The sequence below is a fragment of the Perognathus longimembris genome, chromosome 16 (assembly GCF_023159225.1).
Source record: "Perognathus longimembris pacificus isolate PPM17 chromosome 16, ASM2315922v1, whole genome shotgun sequence".
Taxonomy (NCBI): Eukaryota; Metazoa; Chordata; class Mammalia; order Rodentia; family Heteromyidae; genus Perognathus; species Perognathus longimembris.
Window position 1 is genome coordinate 56971971 of NC_063176.1, and position 21749 is coordinate 56993719.

Consider the following 21749-nt stretch of genomic DNA (forward strand, 5'->3'; position numbering starts at 1 on the left):
CAGGGAAAGGCCTCCGTCCGCTCCACTCCCCGTGGCCGCGCCGTGCTTCCTGGGGCGTCCCCTCCTCCACCCTTCCTCTCACTCAGCTTCTGTGTTTGCAGACACACGCATCCACACAGCATTTCTTTTGTTACCTCCAGACCTCCGGCTCCAGAACCATCCATGGTGCTGACAGACGGGCTTGCTCACGACCGGACCCTGCACGTGCACACGGGGGCCTTTGCTGCTTAGCTCTCGGGGCCCAGCGCCTCCTCCCGGGGCCGGGGCGTCTTCAGTGTCCCTCCCGAGCCCCGGCACCAAGCCTGGCTCCGCGGGGGCCACGCTGTTCGGGATTTCCGCTCAGATTCTATGCGATCCCTGAGTCGGGGCGGCCGAGCCCTCGGTGCTGTGAACACCTCTGAACCCTCCTCTCTCCCGTCTTCCACGAGTCCGGGGGTTCGTGACCCCCTCCTGCAGGCCAGGACGCCCGGGCTGACCCTGCTGCCCTCCACCCCGCCACCCCTTCCTTCCTGCTCCCTCCACCCCCTCCCTCCTACTGCCCTCCACCCCTCTACGCTCTCTTCGTTGCCTTCCCCCCCACTGCCCTCCCTCCCTCCCCCACAGGCGGTGGCCCCGCCTCTCTGTCTGGTGACACTGGTCCAGCCCTGTCGGGGCTTCTCGGGGTGGCTTCCCTGACGTGGCGCGCCCCAGCCCGGCCTCCCCCCCGGCCTCCCCCCCACCTCCCGAAGCCTGGCGTCAGCCTCAGTCTCCCCGCCACGCCAGCTGGAGATCACAGTCACACTTCGCAGCCTCCTCCTGCTTTTGTCACTGACACCTAGAGTCCCTGGGTTTGCCTTCAAGCGGGTGGTAAGTGTGTGCGTGTGTATGCACACGCGCACACGCGCACGTCCTCTGTGAAGCGCGGGAGCGGGGCGGGGCTCACACAGCAGCGTGGGGTCCCCGCGGGGTCTCCAGCCAGCCCCTCGCAGGCGGAGGGCGGGCGCGCAGGGTGCGGGGCCCGGCACCGAGGCCCACCAGGCCGCCCGCGGGCTCAAGTCGTGACGCCGCAGCTCAGCCGCGAGAGGAGGACAGCCATCTCGGAATCTTCTAGAACGAGGCTGGTCTGAGCAGGTCACACGTTTCCACCCTCCAGTCATGGGTCCCTGTGCAGACCCAGCTCCTTCTGTGCTTTCAGTGGAGCTGGCACTGGAGAGGCACACAAATCTCCCCGCGGGGTCTCCCCGCCGTCTCCCCGCGGGGTCTCCCCCCACCCCGTCTCCCTGCCGTCTCCCCGCTGTCTCCCTGCGGGGTCTCCCCGCCATCTCCCTCCCGTCTCCCCACCATCTCCCCGCCGTCTCCCCGCCATCTCCCCGCGGGGTCTCCCCACCGTCTCCCCGCGGGGTCTCCCCCCCCCATCTCCCCGCTGTCTCCCCGCCGTCTCCCGGGTCTCCCAGGTCTCCCTCCTCCCTGCCGTTGGGTCTGAGGGGCTCTGCCCGCGTGCCCACGGTGGCCCGTGGGGTGGGGGGACGGGTGGCTCTGGGCCGCCCGCGTGGCCCTCCCTCCTGCAACAGGCTCCGAGAGCGGGGCGCGCTCGGGTTCACGAGCACCTCATCCCGTGGGTCCCCGAGGCCCCTGAAACCCAGCGACCACCTCCAAGTCGGCCTGCGGAACCTTGGAAACCGCCGCTGACCTTCCCCGCGTGGAGCTGCGGCTGGCGGGGCGGCTCCCTGACGTGCACGCGGGTCCCCGTCCCCGCCCGCTCCCTGTGCCGGCGCTGGGCGCGGACTCGGGGCTCCACGCTGACCCGCGGGACCCCCTGAGGCTCACAGCTCGGTGCCGGGAAGGAGACGGGAGCGTGGCTTCCCGTGGAGGGCCGGGCCGGCCTGCGGGGAGCCGGGCTCCCCTCTCCCGGGGCTCTTGGAGCTTCCTAGGGAGTCCGGGGCGTGGGCTCCGGGGCCACGGCGCTGCACGAGAGCGCCTTCAGAAACGGGGGTCTCCTCCGAAGGCTCCAGCCCCCACTCGGCGTAGCGCATTCTCTCGGGGACCAGCAGCGGATTGGTAACCACCCTCAGCCTCCGCTGGGCCTTGCCCCCTGAGCCCGTTTGCCGGGCACCTTGGTGCCCACGGGCCCTGGTTGGAGGGCCCGTCTGTGGTCTCGGGCAGCCCCGGCCCCGCCGTGTGGGGCGGAGAGCAGGACGGGGGCAGGAGCGAGGGCTGAGGGGTGTCCCGCCCGCCTGCCAGCTTCCTGGGTTGGAACTGGCCTCTTCCCCTCCCGGGGAGACGAGGAACTTGACTGCTCTGCCCAGCCAGCCGCCTGGGAGCAGGCCAATGCGGGGGGGCTTCACCTGCAAGCAGCGAGCGAGAAGCAGGGCGGCCGGGACACACGCACAACGGGAGACAGTGCGGGGACCCACGGCCCCACCCACACCCCAGGGTTCTACTGAGATTGCCACTCGCGACCTGGAACGGGACAATGGGATACTGGAGCCGAAGACGTGAGAACAGAGAGAGAGAGAGAGAGAGAGAGAGAGAGATGCAAGCAGGGACCAGCGGATCAAGGCTCACCGGCACTTGGACCCCAAGCTCCCGTTAGCACGCCTCTTTATTTAGCTCAGTACAGGGAAGGTTACTCTAGGTTCATGCGGAATACAAGGTATCGTTCCACCTGTGGTTACAGTCACCAGCATCAGACACGGTTTGTGTACACAGTAATAACTCCCCTACTGCCAGGGAGCACAGGGTAGCAGCCAACATTTTTGAAATCCACAACCACCACGGAAACTCCTCTCATGCCCATTGTCAGGTCCAGGCAGCCTGGGGCGCAGCCACCGTGCCCGGGACGCCCTAGCGCGTGGTTAACCGAACCTTACACATCTGTTTTGTCATGTCCGTTTCAGCCTTGCCAGGGTCCAAGTCTCAGCCTCTGTGCCCTGACGAGGTGGCGTTCCAACCTCTCAACCCTTTCCCGGTCTCCTAGCGCTTCCTCGGAGAGGAAGATCCCGGGGCCCCCCCCAGGGACCGGGCACCGGGGCCCCCCACGCCCGCCTGCCTGCAGGCTCTCGTCCGGCGGGGACCGGCGGTCAGTCCTGAGACAGCCAGGAGGCTCTGCACACGGGGCAGACACTCGGCGGTCTCTTCACCTTGGGAATGCCACAGAAGTTCCGAGATCGATTTCCTGGTTGTTTTTAGTGACCTTAATGGGATCTTGTTTCCTTCTGCTCCGAAATTAATTCCATCAAGGCGAAGCCTGAGTCAGGGTCAGCCGCCGCGGGGCAGGGGCCGCGCAGGCGGAGGGACGGGCGCTCTCGGGAGTGGAAGGGGCATCGTGGGGTGGGTGCCAAAGGACTGGGGAGCGGTGGAGAGTGCTGGGGTCTCGGGAGCCTGGCCGGCAAGCACTCGGGGAGGTGGCTGTACCCCCATGGCAGGACCCATCACGTTGAATCGTAGGAGCCATGCACTTGTTCTGCCCACATCACGGGTGACCCCTGGGGTCCTGGGGGGGAGGGGTGGGCCTTGCCTTGGGCCTCCCTCAGCCTCCTCCCCTCCCCCTCCCCCCAGCCCCAGGCCAGCGGGTCAGTTTCCCTCCGCACCCAACGGAGCCCAGCCCGGGCTTAGAAAAATCCCGTCGGCCACGGGGCTGGCTGTCCACCTTCCCACCGCGTTCATAGTGTGCTTCACGGGGGCGAGGACTCGCTCAGTGACCGGGACCGGAGAGCTGGGACCCGTGTACCGAGCGGGGTGGGGTGTCCCCCAGCGGGGCGTCCCGCTGGGCCGGGAGCCCCTCCAGCCCCCCCACCCCCACCCCGCACGGCACCGGCACCCAGAGAAGGAAGCCAATCCTTATCAATAAGAAAATGGAGACTCGGAGAAGAGCCCGCCGGCAGGAAATTCAGCTTCCCTCCTCCCGCCCCCTTCCCGGCCCCCCGGCAGAGCCCCCACAAGGTGCCTGGCTCTCCTGCAGGCAGCTGAGGAGCTGAGGAGGAGGCTGTCTCCCCGGCAACCGGCCGCCCACCTCCCCGGGCCGGGCGCTTCCATCCACCGCCACCAGCCCCTCCCGGCCCCTCTCCGGGGCCCGCCAGCCCGGGCCGCCCCTGGGAGCCTGGACAGGGCCTCCGCACCTCGGGGGGAAGGGGTGCCCCCTTGGGGGTCGTGGGTGGAATGTTAAACTCCTGAAGTATTCTTAAAAAGCGCCCAGGCGGTGAGTTAAACCTCCTAAAATAATTGCAGTCAAGCAATTACTTCTTTTAAAGGCATTTGCTCGGAGGTGTTAAGATCCAGGCTCCTATTTTTCATGATAACAGTAAGTCCTTTTGTGCCTGGAGCCTGGGTGGGGGGTGGAGGGAGGGAGGGGGGATCTGGCTCCCAACAGGTGCTCCCGGGACACGGCCCTCCTCCCCCTGCTGCTCCCCTCCCCCTGGAGGGGGGAGGTCAGCACTTTCCAATGCCAGGGGCAGGGCAGGCCGGCTCTCAGGGCCAGCATGGCCCCGTCCGGCCCTGCGCCGACCAGGCCACCCACCTCCGTCATGGGGCGGAGACGGTCTACAGGACCCCAGGCAGCGAAGTCCTGGCCTCGGGGCTAGGAGTCCAGCTGGTCTCTATCTGTCCCTCTTCCCTCCCTCCCTCCCTCCCTCTTCTGCACAAGGAATCCAGGCAGAGAGCAGGGAGGAGCAGGGAGCGTGGGGAGGGGGCCTGGCTGGGGGAGGGGGCTGGGGGAGGGGCTGGCACCACCCCCAGGGGAGCCTTGTGGGGATGGAGCATCAGATAACTTCTCAGCGGCGGTGACCCTGCCCCGGCGGGATGGGGGTGGACAGAACGAGGACTCAGGGCCCGGCCTGGGAGTTCCTGAGCCCTGCCGTGGTCCACCACCCCACGAGACGCACGTGGGAATCAGAGCTTACATGACAGGGGCCCGGAGCAGGCCCGGCCGGCCCAGCTCGGCACAGCCTGGCCCAGCTCACCCACGATGTATGAATGAAAGAAGACCATCTGCTCCAAGCGGGCACGAGGGATGATTTGTTACGCAGCTTTCTTGTATCAGAACTGACTGGTGCAAGGTGACGTTTACTTTGGACCTTCAAATCCGGCAGGCTTGTCCTGGTAGAGGAGGCGTTGGGTGCAAAGGGAGGCTCCGGGATAGGGCTGGGGTCAGGCTCTGAGCGCACACGGCTCCGTGCTGCGTGCCTCTGTGCCCTGACCGAGTCCAGGAGGCTACCCCGGCAGGTATGATCACATTGCCCCAGGAAGTGCTCGGCTGGGAGGAAGTGCCCCGATGGATACCCAGGAGACGGGAAGGGCCTCCTCAGCATCTGCTAAGCCAGAACTGGGGATTAGAACGCAGCTGTGTAAACTGCTTTCAACATAGGTTTTCCAGAAGCTTCTCCTGATTGCTGCCCCCATGAAAGGAGACCACGGACAGACACCCCCAAGCCTCTCCTCTGGTCCACGGCAGAGGGGGCCACTCCCACCAGGGAGCCTGAAGACAGAAACAGCACTGACCTGACCCTTTGCCCAGTGTCCATTCAGCTCGCCCCAGCCCCCACCCAGTGCCCAGCTGAGCCCCAGGTGGGTGCACACAGCCCCTCTGCACCCCCATTAACCGACGTGCTAGAGCGAGGCACCTTGGCTGTCTCCCCCAACCCAGCCATGCCTGCTGCTCCGGGGGCCCGGCCCCGCAGAAGAGGGGAGGCGAGGAGAGGGGAGAACCTGGACCATTCGTGACAGCCCCACCAGGAAGCCAGGGCCCCCCGGGACGGGCCCCGGGGGCTCCTCCCCTCCACGGCCGCCTTGCTGCACACCAGACCCGGGGCTGCAGGCCCCGCTCCACTGACTCCTCCGCCGTGACGTGCGAGTGCGTGCACCGTGCGTGTGCATCACGTGTGCACATTGCACGAACACGTCACACACGCCTACTCGCATGAGTGTTTGGTGAGTGCGTGTGCATTTTGCACACGTGAGCGTGTCAGGTGTGCATGTTGCACAGGTGAGTGTGCCGCACTCCACACGTGGACGATGCATGACCGTCCACGTCTGGCACGCGTAGGTTGCATGAGTAAACATGTTGTACGGCCCCGTGGATGAGGGGCCGCGCATTGTGCACGCGCTCTGCGTGCGTGAGTTCTGCGTGTTTTCACAGTGAGCAAGAGTATTTCGCGTACGCACGTTGCATGAGCATGCGGGTTCTAGGTACCTGTACGTTGCGTGCGTGAGCATGCATTGGATTCCATGTTGCACAAGCGTGCCTGCAGGTGTGCAGCACGCGGCGGGAGCAAGCGTGTTGCACGCGTGCCTGTTGCTTGAGGGAGTGTGTTGTGCGTGCACCTGTTACGCAAGCGAGCACGCCCTGTATGCGTGCACACTGCAGGTGAACCGCATTGCACTTGTACCTGTGTGCATTGCATGTGTAACTGTGCACGGTGTGTGTACCTGACGTGAGCACGCCAGGCGTACACCCAGGTGCACACCCAGGTGCACACGCACATCTGCCGGGCTGACAGCGCCGGCACAGGACAGCAGCGGGGACCCAGAACCTCCGCGGTGCGCTCAGCTCTGCGCCTCGGGGCGGGTGCGTGGGGCCGCTTCCCCAGAGCAGGCAGCCCTAGCAGGCAGAGCTGATTCTGGAAGATTCCACCAGCCACGAGTCAGCTCCCGCACAGCCGAGCCCACACGAGCCTGGCCTGCGTGCATCCTCCTCCCTCCGCCACGTCTCCCCAGCCCTCGGCGTCCGCTCTGCGCACGCCACGCGGCCCACGAGCTGTGCCACGCGGCCCGAAGCTGACCCGGCTCCTACCCAGAGCTTCCAGATCCTTCCATCAGACCCTGGCCAGGGCCCCTCCGCGGACAGGGCTGTGTTCCCAGATCGGCCGGGGGCCGGTGAGGCGGAGGACAGCCGCTGCCCGGGGAGGCAGGGAGTCTCCAGCCCAGGCACAGCTGCCCTGCCCCCCCCCCGGCCCTGCAGCCCAGGGGACAGGGCCCCCCACCACCGGCCCTGCAGCTCAGGGGACAGGGCCCCCCCATCCCTGCAGCTCAGGGGACAGGGCCCCCCCCCATCCCTGCAGCTCAGGGGACAGGGCCGCGCAGGGAGGAACTGCCTGCTCCTCCAGCCCGCCACATTCCTTTCCCCTTGCTGCCACCCCAGTACCAAATGATCCCCTGCCTTGAACTCTGCCCTCTGAGCTCACCTAAGCCAAGGGGCGAGGGCAAGCATGGGGCTCCGGTGTGTGTAGGGGGAGGGCAGGGCAGCCAGTGGGGAGAACCCGAGTGTCCAGGAAACCCTGGAGCCTCCTGCGTGTGTGACTGATGGTCTACACAGCACCATCGGACGCCACTGTCCAGGGTCACCGGCCCAAAGGAGGGCCGTGCGTGTGCGTGTGCGTGTGCGTGTGTAGTGTGCACTAGGGATTGAGCCTACAGCTTTGTACTTGTGGGGCAGGAACTCCACCGCTGGAGCCAGGCCCCCAACCCTTCCGGGTCTGTGTTTGGCGTTCGGGGCAGTCTCTTTCACGCTCCCCAGCTGCCTTCCGTCTGTCCCCCTCCTGTCCCCCTCCTGCCGCCCCCCCGCAGCTGGGATTACAGGCGTGCATGCTGAGCTCGGCTGGGGGGTGCCGTTTTCTCAGGAGCCCCATGGCTCTGACTTCCCGGCCCCCGGCTCACGTGCGAAGTGCTCACTGGGCTGGGCGGAGCTCCGCTCCCCTCCCCTCCCCTCCGCTCCCCTCCCCTCCCCTCCGCTCCCCTCCCCTCCCCTCCGCTCCGCTCCACTCCCCTCCCCTCCGCTCCCCTCCCCTCCCCTCCGCTCCGCTCCACTCCCCTCCGCTCCGCTCCACTCCCCTCCACTCCGCTCCGCTCCCCTCTGCCTCCGCGCCCGCCCCTGTGGCACACAGGCCTCGGCCTCGGTGTGCAGCCTGCGTCCTGGCCAGGACGGCCCCAAGCCTTCCCCGCCCCCGAGCTGGCCTCCTGCCCCCCCCCCCCCCCGTCACCCCAAGCCTTCCCCGCCCCCGAGCTGGCCTCCTGCCCCCGCTCACCCCAAGCCTTCCCCGGCCCCTGAGCTGGCCTCCTGCCCCCCCCCCCCCCCCCGCTCACCCCAAGCCTTCCCCCGCCCCCGAGCTGGCCTCCTGCCCCCGCTCACCCCAAGCCTTCCCCGGCCCCTGAGCTGGCCTCCGGGCCCCCCCCCCCCCCCCCCCGCTCACCCCAAGCCTTCCCCCGCCCCCGAGCTGGCCTCCTGCCCCCGCTCACCCCAAGACAGGAAGCGGCCTCTTCTTTTTCTTTATTTTTAGCAAGATCAGTGAACTGATAAACATGGGGTTCAAGTTTGGGGCAAAAGAACTCCATAGCCAACTGGAATGCAAGGTAGACTCCTAGCTCCAGCCCCAGTCGCACTCTTGCACACGCGTGTGAATGCACACACGGGCACGCACAGACACGCGGGCGCACACCGAGGCGTGTGCACGCCCAGGTGCAGCATGCACGCGTGCGCACACCGCACACCAGTGCAGCGACGCGCATGCACGCTCAGACGTGGGCCCACCTGGGCTGCGCGCACACACACGTGCACGAGGAAAGCACACGCTCGCTCACGCGCACGAGACGCGGGGGACGGCGCAGACGCAAGGGGAGGAGGCTGAGCGGAGGCCCAGCGCAGAGGCTGCGAGACGGCGCGGCCTCCGTGGTCCGCCACGACTCTGCTCCTCCCCGCGCGTGGAAGCCCCGGGGGTGGCCACGTGCTGAACACCCAGAGATGCCGGGTCTGTACTGCGCCCCATTACACTCTCTTCTCTGCCCTGCAGTCAGGGAAACCGAGGCTGTCACCGGTAAGAAACGGTGACACGCCATCAGTACTTGAATGACAGCCAGTTCTGTGTCAGCTCGACAGCCCGCAGTGCCAGCCAGGGTCTGGGGGAGCCGGGGCGTGGGTGAAGCCAGGGCCTGAGGGGAGCTGGGGCCTGGGGGGAGCCGGGGTCTGGGGGGAGCCGGGGTCTGTGGGGAGCCGGGGTCCGGGGGGAGCCAGGGCCTGGGGGAGCCGGGGTGTGGGTGGAGCCGGGGCCTGGGGGGAGCCGGGGCCTGAGGGAGCCGGGGTCTGGGGGGAGCCGGGGCCTGAGGGGAGCCGGGGTCGGGGGGAGCCGGGGTCTGGGGGGAGCCGGGGTCTGTGGGGAGCCGGGGTGTGGGGGGAGCCGGGGCCTGGGGGGAGCTGGGGCCTGGGGGGAGCCGGGGTCTGGGGGGAGCCGGGGTCTGTGGGGAGCCGGGGTCCGGGGGGAGCCAGGGCCTGGGGGAGCCGGGGTGTGGGTGGAGCCGGGGCCTGGGGGGAGCCGGGGCCTGAGGGAGCCGGGGTCTGGGGGGAGCCGGGGCCTGAGGGGAGCCGGGGTCGGGGGGAGCCGGGGTCTGGGGGGAGCCGGGGTCTGTGGGGAGCCGGGGTGTGGGGGGAGCCGGGGCCTGGGGGGAGCCGGGGCCTGGGGGAGCTCTAGAGGCACGGCCACAGGGCCACGTCCCTGGCCCCCACGTCCCTGAGTGGCCTTGCGGAGGAGGACACTGCGGCCCAGGCCAGGGCAGGGCCCCCGAGCGACGGAGCGTCCAGGCGCGGGCAGGACGGCCATGGCGGCCAGGCCTTCCTTCGCTCGCAGACCAGCAGGGCCTGCCTCAACGGCGGCGCGGTGCAGCCTCCTGCGGGGGGGGGGGGGTGGGGGTGGGGGGGCAGCCAGGCCAGCCTCCCTGTGACCCACTTTCTCTGGAGCAGGAAGGAATCCACCCCCAGGCCCTCCCATCCCTGGGCCCAGGAATCCGCCCCCCCCCAGGAATTCCCCTCCCCCTCCCCCCAGTCTGAGACCCTCCCTGACACCCGCTGCTTTGATTTAAGCTTCCTGCTGGCTCAGCAGGTTTGCAAACCACAGGTTTCTTCCATTTCTTTGAACAGGAAAAGAGAAACATATTCCAAATATTATCTTTCGTCCCAATCAATCCAGGCCGCCAGGTCTGGCCACTGCCGGACAGATCCTGGTGACTCGACCCCAGGCTTGCCCGAGACGCTCAGGTGTCCTCCCGCCAAGGTCACCCGCCAAGGTCACCCACCAAGGTCACCCGCCAGCGGGGAGGCAGTCAGGCGGGCTCGGGGACACGAAAGCTGCCCTCGGCCCCTGCCCACCGGCCCGGCCGCTGCAGTAGGCTCTGCCTGCCCAGGAGCCCGGGGTGCATGCTGGGAATCTGGAGGTCCCCAGCCCCGGTCCCCGTCGGTGCTGCCGACCTTGGACCGGGAGCCCGTGGGAGTGCCGTCCTGGGGCCCGCCACCCTGGCCTCCCGAGGCTCCGCCGACCCGAGGGCTCCACCCGGAGCAGAGGCTGGAGAAGCCGGGGGCGTGGGCAGCTGTGGTCCCCAGCATCAGACTGGCAGAAGGTGTCACCCAGCCGCACAGCCGGGGGCCGGGGGGGGGCGCGGAGGGCCCCAGGGGGCCAAGGCCCAGCAGGGAGGAGAGACGGGAGGCCCTGGGGACGGGGACGGGGCGGGCAGCAAGGCCGCTACCACCGGAGAAGCTGCCGGGGTGCTGGAGGAGGAACGAGCCCCAGAGCGGGGATGGGGGGCCGGGACCGTGTCGGGGACCGCACGGTGGGGGGTGCGCAGGACGAGTCCTGGGGGCCTCTCCCTGCCCCCCGCCCCGTCCCGGGAGCCAGCGCGGGGCCGGGCGCGAGGGCCGTCGGCGGGGGTGAGCGTCCGGTGGCCGGGAGGACCCGGCGGCCTGCGTGCGTGCGTGCGGGCCGATCGTAGGGCTGCAGGGGGCTTGCTGACCAAGTGTGGAGAGGGGACAGCGGCTGGTCTAACCCGGACCCCTCGGCCACCGGCTCCACGGCTCTTCAGGGGCCTGGCGAGGAGCAGGGGTGACAGCCAGCCTCGGGGCGCCACCTCCTCCGCCCAGGGCGGCACAAAGGAGAAAAGGAAAAAAAAAAATCCTTCTAGGAAAGAGGAAAATAATTATTTACCCAGAGCGGAGTTCCTTGTTTAAGAGCTCAGTGACACATAAATAGCTTCACTCTACACAGCAAAATAAATAAGTTCTCCCTGCTCCCGATCTGCCCCGCGTCTCTCCTCCATCTCGCTATTAGGAGACATTTCTGAGAGCTGAAACGTGGGGTGTGCCGGGTTTTGATTTGCTGGGAGTGACAATCCAGGGTGATTATACATAATCACCGCCCACAGGCCAGGCGCCCAGGTGGAGGAGGGTGCCTGGCTTCGGTCCCGGGCCCAGGGGGGAGCCCGAGGGGGGGGGACCCAGGCGGAGTCCCGGGGGGGACCTAGGCAAGGCCATCCACAAGCCGGGCAGTCTCAAGGGACGGATGCTCTCTCTCTCTCTCTCTCTCTCAGTTTTTATTTGCGAGAGCCTCATCTGTAAGATGTGGCTTCTAGAAACATCTTTCCCACACCAGCTCTTGGGAGGCGAAGGGCGATGACCACTAACTGCCTGGCAGATAGCCAGGGCCAGATGTCAACACCTCCTATTCACCCCACAACCTGAGCGGTGGAACCCCACGGCTGGATCTGGCTGTGAAGGGGAGGTGGGAGCCCCCCCCCCCCGGGAGGAGGCTGGCTGGGAGGGGCTGTGGGGCGGCGGGAAAAGGCGAGGCAGGGGGCAGGTGCGCTGGGCCTGCGGTCTCAGGGGTCCTGGCCGCTGTCCTGAGAAGCCCAGAGGTGCCGGGGGGCGGGGGGGGGGGCTTGTGCCTGCTGGCCCGTCACCGCGGACACTCGCTGACACCTGTGGCTTTCTGGGCTGTGGCCAGGGTGGACCGGGACACACTGGACAGGCCACAGTGACTGGCCGACAGAGCACAGCGGGGCAGGGGGGCTGGGGGAGACGGCCCCGCGCCCCTGCAGCCCCCGCCTCTCCCGCCCTCCGCCCTCCCGGCCCAGCTCTGGGGCTGTCTCCTGGCAAGGTTTATTTTCACCCACAATGGATAATTACAGGGAAGGGGGAAGGAAGCCGTGGGAACCGCACATTAGGGAGGCTCCGCCCACTTCCTCGGCTCCCTGCACTGCAGGAGCTCAGATGGCAAGGCGCTGGGGGGGGCTGGGGGGGGGACGCTGGCCTCGGCCCTGCCCTGGAGGCTGACCCCACGAGTCCACCCACAGCCCAGGCTGGGGTCTTCCTGCAGGCCGCCTGGATCTCCTCCCCAGGACAGGGAGCCCCAGGGTACCCCACCATCAGGACGGCCCTCCCTCCTGTCTGCAGTCCCTGCCTGGGGGGCTCCCGGCACCCCCAGAGCTCTTGGCCTGGGGGGGCTCCCCGCACCCCCAGGGCCCTCGGCCTGGGGGGGCTCCCCGCACCCCCAGGGCCCTCGGCCTGTGGCGCCAGGGCACAGCGTGGCAGCTCCTCTAAGGGCACAGCTTCTCTAGGTGACAAGCCTCGTCACAGGAGCCCCCCCCACCATCACACAGCTGCCTCTCACTCTGTGGAGGGGGAAACTGAGGCGACAAGGGTCACCCAAGGTACACAGCCAGTCAAGGCAGTGGGGGACTGATGTGTGTCAGAGGTCAGAGGCCAGAGACAGCTGACCTTCCGGAGGCCCCGTGTTGTGAGTGGGGGGAGGGAGGGAAGCTGGGCCAGGGGCCTCCGCCCTGCAAGGAGCCCCCCCCCCTTCAGGACCTAGGATAGGCAGAGGCGTGGGGAGGAGGGGGGAGGCCAGAGGCAGTCTTGTTTCTATGGCAACCGGGAGCTGCTGCAGGCTGGGGGAGGGGTGGGGGGGCTGGGGAAGGGAAGCAGGCCAGGACTCGGGGCCCCAGACGGCGGCTGGTGCCCAGCCCGGATCCCCATGCACGGGGCCCTCGAGGCAGCCTGGGCGGGGAGCCCCTGCTCGCCCGCCTGGAACGGGCACCGCCTTCGCGACGGCGGGGCTGGCGGAGGGGCTCGGTGCCCCCCCCAGCGAGGCTGGCCCTGCCTGCCCTGAACCCACGCACGGGGCTCCCCCGCCCCCCGTCGTCCTGGCTGCGTGGGGGGCCGAGGATGGGGCGTCGCTGTTGGAGACCAGTGCGGGCGGGAAGCTTGCGGGACCCCCCTTCTGAGCGCACGCCCACCGTCGTACACCACACGGGGGGCTGACGGGAGGGGCACAGGGGAGCCCCGAGCCCCCTCTCCGCAGCGGGAAGCTGGTGCGGGGCTGGCCTGTCATCCCAGGAGTACGGGAAGCCTCCCCCAGGCGGGCGGGGGCTCGGAAGCGAGACCCTGCCCCGGGGCAGCGGCCACGCCCAGGACTGGGGCCGTGGCTCCAGGGGTCGAGTTCCAGCCTAGCAAGCACCAGGACCTGAGTTCAAACCTCAGTACCACTGAAGCAACGATCCCTAACAGGCAGCGGTGCTCTGTCTCCCAATTCAGAGTCCCTGGGTCCTCCCCGGGACCTCCCGGCCTTGCAGACAAGCCGCTGGCGAAGCACGCGTGTCCCTCCCCGTGTGCACCGCCGTGTCCCACACAGACACACGTCCACGTGTGAGCACACACATGCGAGCGTACACACACACACACACACACACACACCGCAGCCCTGGGGCCCGGGCAGGGCAGAGGGACAACCCGCTAAACCACAGACAACTCGTCTACCTCTGTCCCCACAGTGTCCACGTCAGGATGGGCAGAGCCCAGGCCCACGGGCACTGGAGGCAAGACGTGCAGCCCCCCAGCCCCCCCAGCCTCCAGCCCCCCATCCTCCAGCCCCCCAGACTCCAACACCCCAGCCTCCAGCTCCCAGACTCCACTCCCCCCAGCCTCCAGCCTTCCAGACTCCCCATCTTAGAAAATCCCATCCACCCAGGTTGATTTCAGTCCAGGGTAACTCAACCCAGTGGGAAGCCAGCTGACCCTTGACCCACTGCTGATGCTGAAGTGCCCGCCCCCCGATGTGCCCTCTGGAAGTCTCCCCCCACCCCGTGCAGACCGCCCAGCTGTCCGCCCCCCCCCGGGGGGGGTTGTGCCCGGGCGCCCGTCCACGCGGCCGTGCCTGCCGGCGTGGTGCTCAGCGTGACGCGGCCATCCTCTCCTCCTCCGCGGCAGTTTCAACGACAGTGCATGGGGGGGGGGGGTTGCCTTTTTTATTTGTTGCAGTACTGGGATTTGACTCGAGACCTCACTGTAGCGAGGCGAGCTCTTTGCCCTCGGAACTCCGTCCAGTCCTTCTGCCTGCAGGTTTGTGTTTACGTCGGGTCTCCTGCCTTCGCCCAGGCCGGCCTCCAATCGCCGTCCTCCTGTCTCCACTTCTCCAGTTGCTGGGATGGCGGACATGAGCCGCCCCGCCCCGCAGTCTTCCTCGCCGAGTCTTCATCTGCTCCAGGGCTGGGAGGTCGTTTCCAAAAATATCTGCCACACTGGGAGAGACCGGGCCTCTCTCCCTCCCCGGCTGGCGGCGGTGGGGGCCTTCGGGGTGGTTTCCACCAGAATCATTCATTCCAAATGTTCCGTGGAGGGCTCTGTGCATCCTCCCGTGTCCGCGATGGACGCTAAACCATCGGCGGTCAGACCGGGCAACAGCTGCGGCTGTTCCTGGGGGCTCCCGAGGGCCGGTCCCCCCCGCTGCTTCTGTGCACCGAGGGGCGCTGGCCCGGGCTGCTCACCTCGGGGCTCCCCCTCCCCCCCCCACCCCGCTGCCTCTGTCCACCGAGGGGCGTTGGCCCGGGCTGCTCACCTCGGGGCTCCCGAGGGCCGGCCCTCCCCCCCCTCCCCCCCCCCCCCCACCCCGCTGCCTCTGTCCACCGCCGGGCGTTGGCCCCGGCAGGGCGAGCACGAGCCGGGGCTCAGGAAGGCCTGACCACTGAGCAATTATTCAGGTGGATAGAACACATGATTGTCCAAAATAGTTATACAATTATTCCATGATTATATAAATAATAATCTATACCCAGTGTGGAAATTTTTAATAAAATGCAGGGAAGTAAAGCGTGGAAAAACGCAGTCCCCAGCCAAGCTCCGCGGAGACAACGTCAGGAGCGTTTTGGGGGTCATTTCTTCTAGAAAGACTTTCTGTGGATGCGTAATTTTGAATATTACCTTTCAAAGCTAACACTTTGCAGCTTATTAAATATGCATGGGAAGCATGAGTTTTCTTACAAAAAGACCTTATCCTAGGATCTCTTGAACATATACAGGGAGGATCGTGTAATGAACTCTTTCCTCCCCGCCCTCCCCGCCCTCCCCGCCCTCCCTCCCTCCCTCCCTCCCTCCCTCCCTCCCTCCTTCTTTCCTTTTCTCTTGCTTTGTTTCTTTCTTTTCCTTCCTTGTGGGTATGGGTGTGTGCGTGTGCACGTGTGTGTCCTGGTACTGGGGGCTTGAACTCAGGGCCCTAGGCTGGTGCTCTGCCACCTGAGCCGCAGCTGCTCCGTCCGCTTGCTGCTGGTTCACTGGCGGCGAGAATCCCACGGTGCTTCCCGAGTAGCTGGGGGGACAGGCGTGGGCCGCTGGCGCCTGACTTGTTTTTCCATCCACAGGCTACGGCTCTGGTTGGCTTGTGTGCTCACACGGAGGACACGGCACGTGGGGAGATGGCTGAGGTAACTGGGCTCAGCAGATGGGGGGGGAGTCCTGGGGGCGCAATCCACACATGAAAGTCGAGCTCAGGACAGAGCGAGAGCACGCGGGGAGGCTGGAGGACAGAGGGGAAACTGAGCCACGAAACACCAAAGATGACAAAGCCAGAGAGGCAAGCAGGGACACGCACACTTACACACGCACACCTACCTGGATTCACAGATATATGCACACACTTGGATTTGCACACATGTGCCCACACCTGGATTCAGGCTTCTGGCCTCGGAGCTGTGGGACGCTCACTTTCCATGATTTCAGCCGCGTGGTTCGCGGTACGTTGTTAGAGGAGCCTTGAAGCGACCCCCGCCGGCTGGGCGGGGGCGGGGATGGCAGCGGACGTCCCGCTGGGCTGAGCTCAGAGCACGCGAGGCCTGACGGAGCGCAGCCGAGCACCGGGGTGGCCACCCAGAGAGACGTGGCGGCAGGGAGGGAGCCGAGGCCTCTGGGGAGGTCGCAGGTGACAGCCAGAAGAACTCGCCCACGGGGAGCATGCCGGGCCGGGGCCGGGCAGGGACCCAAGGCCAGCCAGCTCCGCAGCTCCTCCAGCCGCTCCGGACACGCACCGGGCCCCAGCCGCTCCGGACACGCACCGGGGCCCCAGCCGCTCTGGACACGCACCGGGGCCCCAGCCGCCCTGGACACGCACACGGGGCCCCAGCCGCCCTGGACACGCACACGGGGCCCCCGCCGCCCTGGACACGCACACGGGGCCCCAGCCGCCCCTGGACACGCACACGGGGCCCCCGCCGCCCTGGACACGCACACGGGGCCCCCAGCCGCCCTGGACACGCACACGGGGCCCCAGCCGCCCTGGACACGCACCGGGGCCCCAGCCGCCCTGGACACGCACACGGGGCCCCAGCCGCCCTGGACACGCACACGGGGCCCCAGCCGCCCTGGACACGCACACGGGGCCCCTGTCACTCTGGACACGCACACGGGACCCCTGTCACTCTGGACACGCACACGGGGCCCCCGCCGCTCTGGACACGCACCGGGGCCCCAGCCGCCCTGGACACGCACCGGGGCCCCCGTCGCTCTGGACACGCACACGGGACCCCTGTCACTCTGGACACGCACACGGGCCCCCAGCCGCTCTGGACACGCACACGGGCCCCCAGCCGCTCTGGACACGCACACGGGGCCCCTGTCACTCTGGACACGCACACGGGGCCCCAGCCGCTCTGGACACGCACACGGGGCCCCAGCCGCTCTGGACACGCACACGGGGCCCCCGCCGCTCTGGACACGCACCGGGGCCCCAGCCGCCCTGGACACGCACACGGGGCCCCTGTCACTCTGGACACGCACCGGGGCCCCTGTCACTCTGGACACGCACACGGGCCCCAGCCGCCCTGGACACGCACCGGGGCCCCCTGTCACTCTGGACACGCACACGGGGCCTCTGTGCCTCTTCAGATGGCACCAGAGCAAGAAGCCTGAAAACTTTTGCACATTATTTGTGCTCAAGGAACCGCCTGACCCCCAAAGCAGCTCTGGGCCGGAAAGACTGCAGTGAGCGAGGAGGCTTTGCACCGCGGGTGAACCGCCAGCCGGGGCCTGCGGCTGGGAGCCTGGAACCCCCCTCCCCCCAACTCCCCCAACCCCCCCATCACCGGGGGCCTGTGGCTGGGAGCCTGGAACCCCCTCCCCCCCGTCGCTGGGGGCCTGTGGCTGGGAGCCTGGAACCCCCTCCCCCCCCCCCCCGTCGCTGGGGGCCTGTGGCTGGGAGCCTGGAACCCCCTCCCCCCCCCCGTCGCTGGGGGCCTGTGGCTGGGAGCCTGGAACCCCCTCCCCCCAACTCCCCCAACCCCCCATCACCGGGGGCCTGTGGCTGGGAGCCTGGAACCCCTTCCCCCCAACTCCCCCAACCCCCCCCCATCACCGGGGGCCTGTGGCTGGGAGCCTGGAACCCCCTCCCCCCAACTCCTCCAACCCCCCCATCACCGGGGGCCTGTGGCTGGGAGCCTGGAACCCCCTCCCCCCAACTCCTCCAACCCCCCCATCACCGGGGGCCTGTGGCTGGGAGCCTGGAACCCCCTCCCCCCCAACTCCCCCAACCCCCCCCATCACCGGGGGCCTGTGGCTGGGAGCCTGGAACCCCCCTTCCCTCCCCCCATCGCCGGGCCTGCGGCTGGGAGCCTGGAACCCCCTTCTCCTCCCCTCCCCCCCGTGGACTAGCTCACCGAGGCGTGCCCACCCTGGGTGCCCCCCGCCCCCCCCATGCCCGCGTGGCTTTCTGTGTGGACTAGCTCACGGCAGCCGTGGGTTCCCAGGCTGCGCGCTTGAATTCAGGCCACGCGCCAGCGGGCGGAAGCGCGTCCGCCTGAGTCTGCGCGGAGAGCCGTGCCGACGGCCCGGGGCGCGCTGTCCTGACTGCGGGGGGCAAGCCGTGCTGGCGGCCGGGGGCGCGCTGTCCTGACTGCGGGGGGCAAGCCGTGCCGACGGCCCGGGGCGCGCTGTCCTGACTGCGGGGGGCAAGCCGTGCTGGCGGCCGGGGGCGCGCTGTCCTGACTGCGGGGGGCAAGCCGTGCTGGCGGCCAGGGGCGCGCTGTCCTGACTGCGGGGGGCAAGCCGTGCCGGCGGTCGGGGGGCGCGCTGTCCTGACTGCCGGGGCGCGGCTTCGCGGCTACTTGGGCCGGGAGGATGAATAGCCAATCTGCTCTTCCCCAGCTGCAGGAAGCTGGGACAATGGAGCGGCCCCCGCGTAGCCCGGAGGAGCGCGGGGAAGGGGCGGCCGCGCAGACAGCTGCACCCAGCCGCGGGCCCCGGGCGACGTGACCATCCGGCAGCCGAGTTCCTCCACGCGGCAGCGGCCCGCCACGCCCCGGGACGGCCGCTCCTCTTCTGCCCGCAGAACGAGCTCAGAGGCCTGCCACGCGCCCTGACCCGTGGGCCGTGGCCAGGACGGGGAGACTCAGCGGCCCCTCGAACCCAGCTCTCGTCCCCGCGCCCTGCTCCCCAGGGCGCACCCTGGCCCCGGTGCCTGCCACACGGGCTGCTGGGAGCTCTCCCGTGGCGGGGCTGTGCAGAGAAATGCTCAGCAGAGCCACTGTCCCCGCACAGCCCCGACTGGACCAGCGGGAAGAGGGCGGAGACTGCCAAAGGCCACAGGGTTAAGGAGCAAAGGGAGGCCCAGAGGGGAGGAGCACAGCAAGCGATGGACAAGGTGGGTAGACATGGGAGAACGGACACGAGGATGGGTGGGAAGGACGGATGGATGTGCCCATGGATGCTAGAGGGTGCGCGGATATCTAGATGATGGATGATAAAATGTGTAGATGGGTAGATGAAGGGATGTGGGGGTGGGTGGGTGGATGGATGGGTGGAGGGATGGATGAATGGAGGGATGGCGGGGTGATGTGTAGGTGGGTGGAAAAACGATGGGTGGAAAATGGGTAAGTGAATGAGGGTAAAGGGGCCGTGGGTAGGTAAGTGGGTAGTTAGTGGATGGGTGGGGAGATGACCAGTGTGTGGATGGGGCGGATGTATGGATCGTAAGTGGGAAGGAAGGATAGATTGTAGTTGGGAGATGGATAGGTGGGGGGAGGATGGATGGGGGGATGGGTGGATGATGAATAGATAGATGGGTAGATAGAAGGATAGTTGATAACTGTACAGATGGGTGGATGGATAGGTGGAAGGATAGATAGATGCATGGGTAGGTAGATAGGTGGGTGGATAGATGGATGATGGATGGATGAATAGGTGGGTAGGTAGATAATGGATGATGAAGGATGGATAATGGGTAGATGGTGGTGGATGGATGGATGGATGAGTAGGTAGATGGATAGATTATGGATGGAAGGAAGAGTGGATGGATAGATGGAGGGAGGGATGGGTGGGTAGCTGATGGATGGATAGGTAGATGGGTAGATGGATGGGTGGGTGGGTGGATCAATGGGTGGATGATGGATGGATGGATGAGTGGATGGATAGATGGAGGGAGGGATGGGTGGATGGGTAGATGGATGGATAGGTAGCTGATGGATGAGTGGATGGATAGATGAATTGATGGTAGATGGGTAGATGGATGGGTGGGTGGGTGGATCAATGGGTGGATGATGGATGAATGGATGTGTCGATGGGTAGATAAGTGGGTTGATGGATAGATGGAGGGAGGGATGGGTGGATGGATAGATGGATGGATAGGTAGCTGATGGATGGATGGGTGAGTGGATGGATAGATGGATGGATGGATGGGTGATTGGTGGATCAATGGGTGGATGATGGATGAATGGATGGGTCGATGGGTCGATGGGTGGGTGGGTGGATATATGAGTAGGTAGATAGGTAGGCGGGTAGGTGACTGAGTGGGTGGGTGGATCCGTGGAGGGTGGATGCTCACAGGCAGCAGGTGGTTTGGGCGTGGAGGGGGATTAGAGGGTGGGTGACAGTGGTGGGAGAGGATGGGTGGTAAGAGTCTGCAGACAGACTGACACTGAGGAAGCAGGCGAAGGGATGGCGGGCGTGGGAGGAGTGAACTCAGTCACGGGCGTGGCCCATGGCCAGGTGGGGAGTGGAGGCGAGCAGATGGCCTCCCCCACTTCACCCTGGGCCTTGTGCCCTAAGGCAGCCCGCACTTCTGCTCCCTGCCCCGAGACAGCCCTTCCCCTAACACCAGTGCCGCTCACCTCAGCTGTGACTCCCGTCTGGCTTTCTTGTTCTAAATGCACCAAGGTGCCGTGTGCGCGGCGGCGGGGGGCCCGGGTTTGTCCGCCACCGCCGTCAGCCCACGGGGGGCGAGCCTGGCGGCCATTTTCAGCCCCACGCCCAGCACGTGTTTGAGAGGCAGTGGGGTTTTTGCCAGAGAGAAGCTGCTGCTCCTTCCCGGCCCACCTCCACTCGGGCAGCGGACACACGGGAGGCCCGCGGGGCCTCAGGCGTCTCTGCCCACCCCACCCTGACAGGCCGTGCCGTCACAGGAGGCCCGTGTGTGTGTGTGTGTGTGTGTGTGTGTGTGCGTGTGCGTGTGTGTGCGTGTGTGTGTGTGTGTGTGTGTGTGTGAAGACCGGGGGGTGGGCCACTGGGGAGGCCAGCCCTCAGGGCAGGGAGGTGCAGGCACAGGGAAGCAGAGCACAGCCCAGCCCAGGACACTCGTGGTGACAGTCATTCCGGGACAGTCACGTCCCTGCGAGGAGGGTGTCTGAGGGCGAGCATGCTCAGGATTGACTGTGCCTAGAGACTGTGGTGCCCAGGATGACTAAGCTCGGGGAGGACTGTGCTCTAGGAGGACTGAGCTCCGGAAAGGGTGAGCTCAGGGAGGACTGAGCTCAGGGAGGAATGAACTCAGAGAGGACTGTGTTCATGGAGGACTGAGCTCAGGGAAGACTATGTTCATGGAGGACTGAGCTCAGGGAAGACTATGTTCATGGAGGACTGAGCTCAGGGAGGAATGAACTCAGAGAGGACTGTGTTCATGGAGGACTGAGCTCAGGGAGGACTGTGTTCAGGGAGGACTGAGCTCAGGGAGGACTGTGTTCAGGGAGGACTGAGCTCAGGGAAGACTATGTTCATGGAGGACTGAGCTCAGGGAGGAGTGAACTCAGAGAGGATTGTGTTCATGGAGGACTGAGCTCAGAGAGAACTATGTTCATGGAGGACTGAGCTCAGGGAGGAGTGAACTCAGAGGATTGTGTTCATGGAGGACTGAGCTCAGAGAGGACTATGTTCATGGAGGACTGAGCTCAGGGAGGAATGAACTCAGGGAGGACTGTGTTCATGGAGGACTGAGCTCAGAGAGGACTATGTTCATGGAGGACTGAGCTCAGGGAGGAATGAACTCAGGGAGGACTGTGTTCATGGAGGACTGAGCTCAGGGAGGAATGAACTCAGGGAGGACTGTGTTCATGGAGGACTGAGCTCAGGGAGGAGTGAACTCAGAGAGGACTGTGTTCATGGAGGACTGAGCTCAGGGAGGAATGAACTCAGGGAGGACTGTGTTCATGGAGGACTGAGCTCAGGGAAGACTGTGTTCATGGAGGATTGTGTTCATGGAGGACTGAGCTCAGGGAAGACTATGTTCATGGAGGACTGAGCTCAGGGAGGAGTGAACTCAGGGAGGACTGTGTTCATGGAGGACTGAGATCAGGGAAGACTATGTTAATGGAGGACTGAGTTCAGGGAGGACTATGTTAATGGAGGACTGAGTTCAGGGAGGACTGTGTTCATGGAAGACTGAGCTCAGGGAAGACTGTGTTCATGGAGGATTGTGTTCAGGGAGGACTGA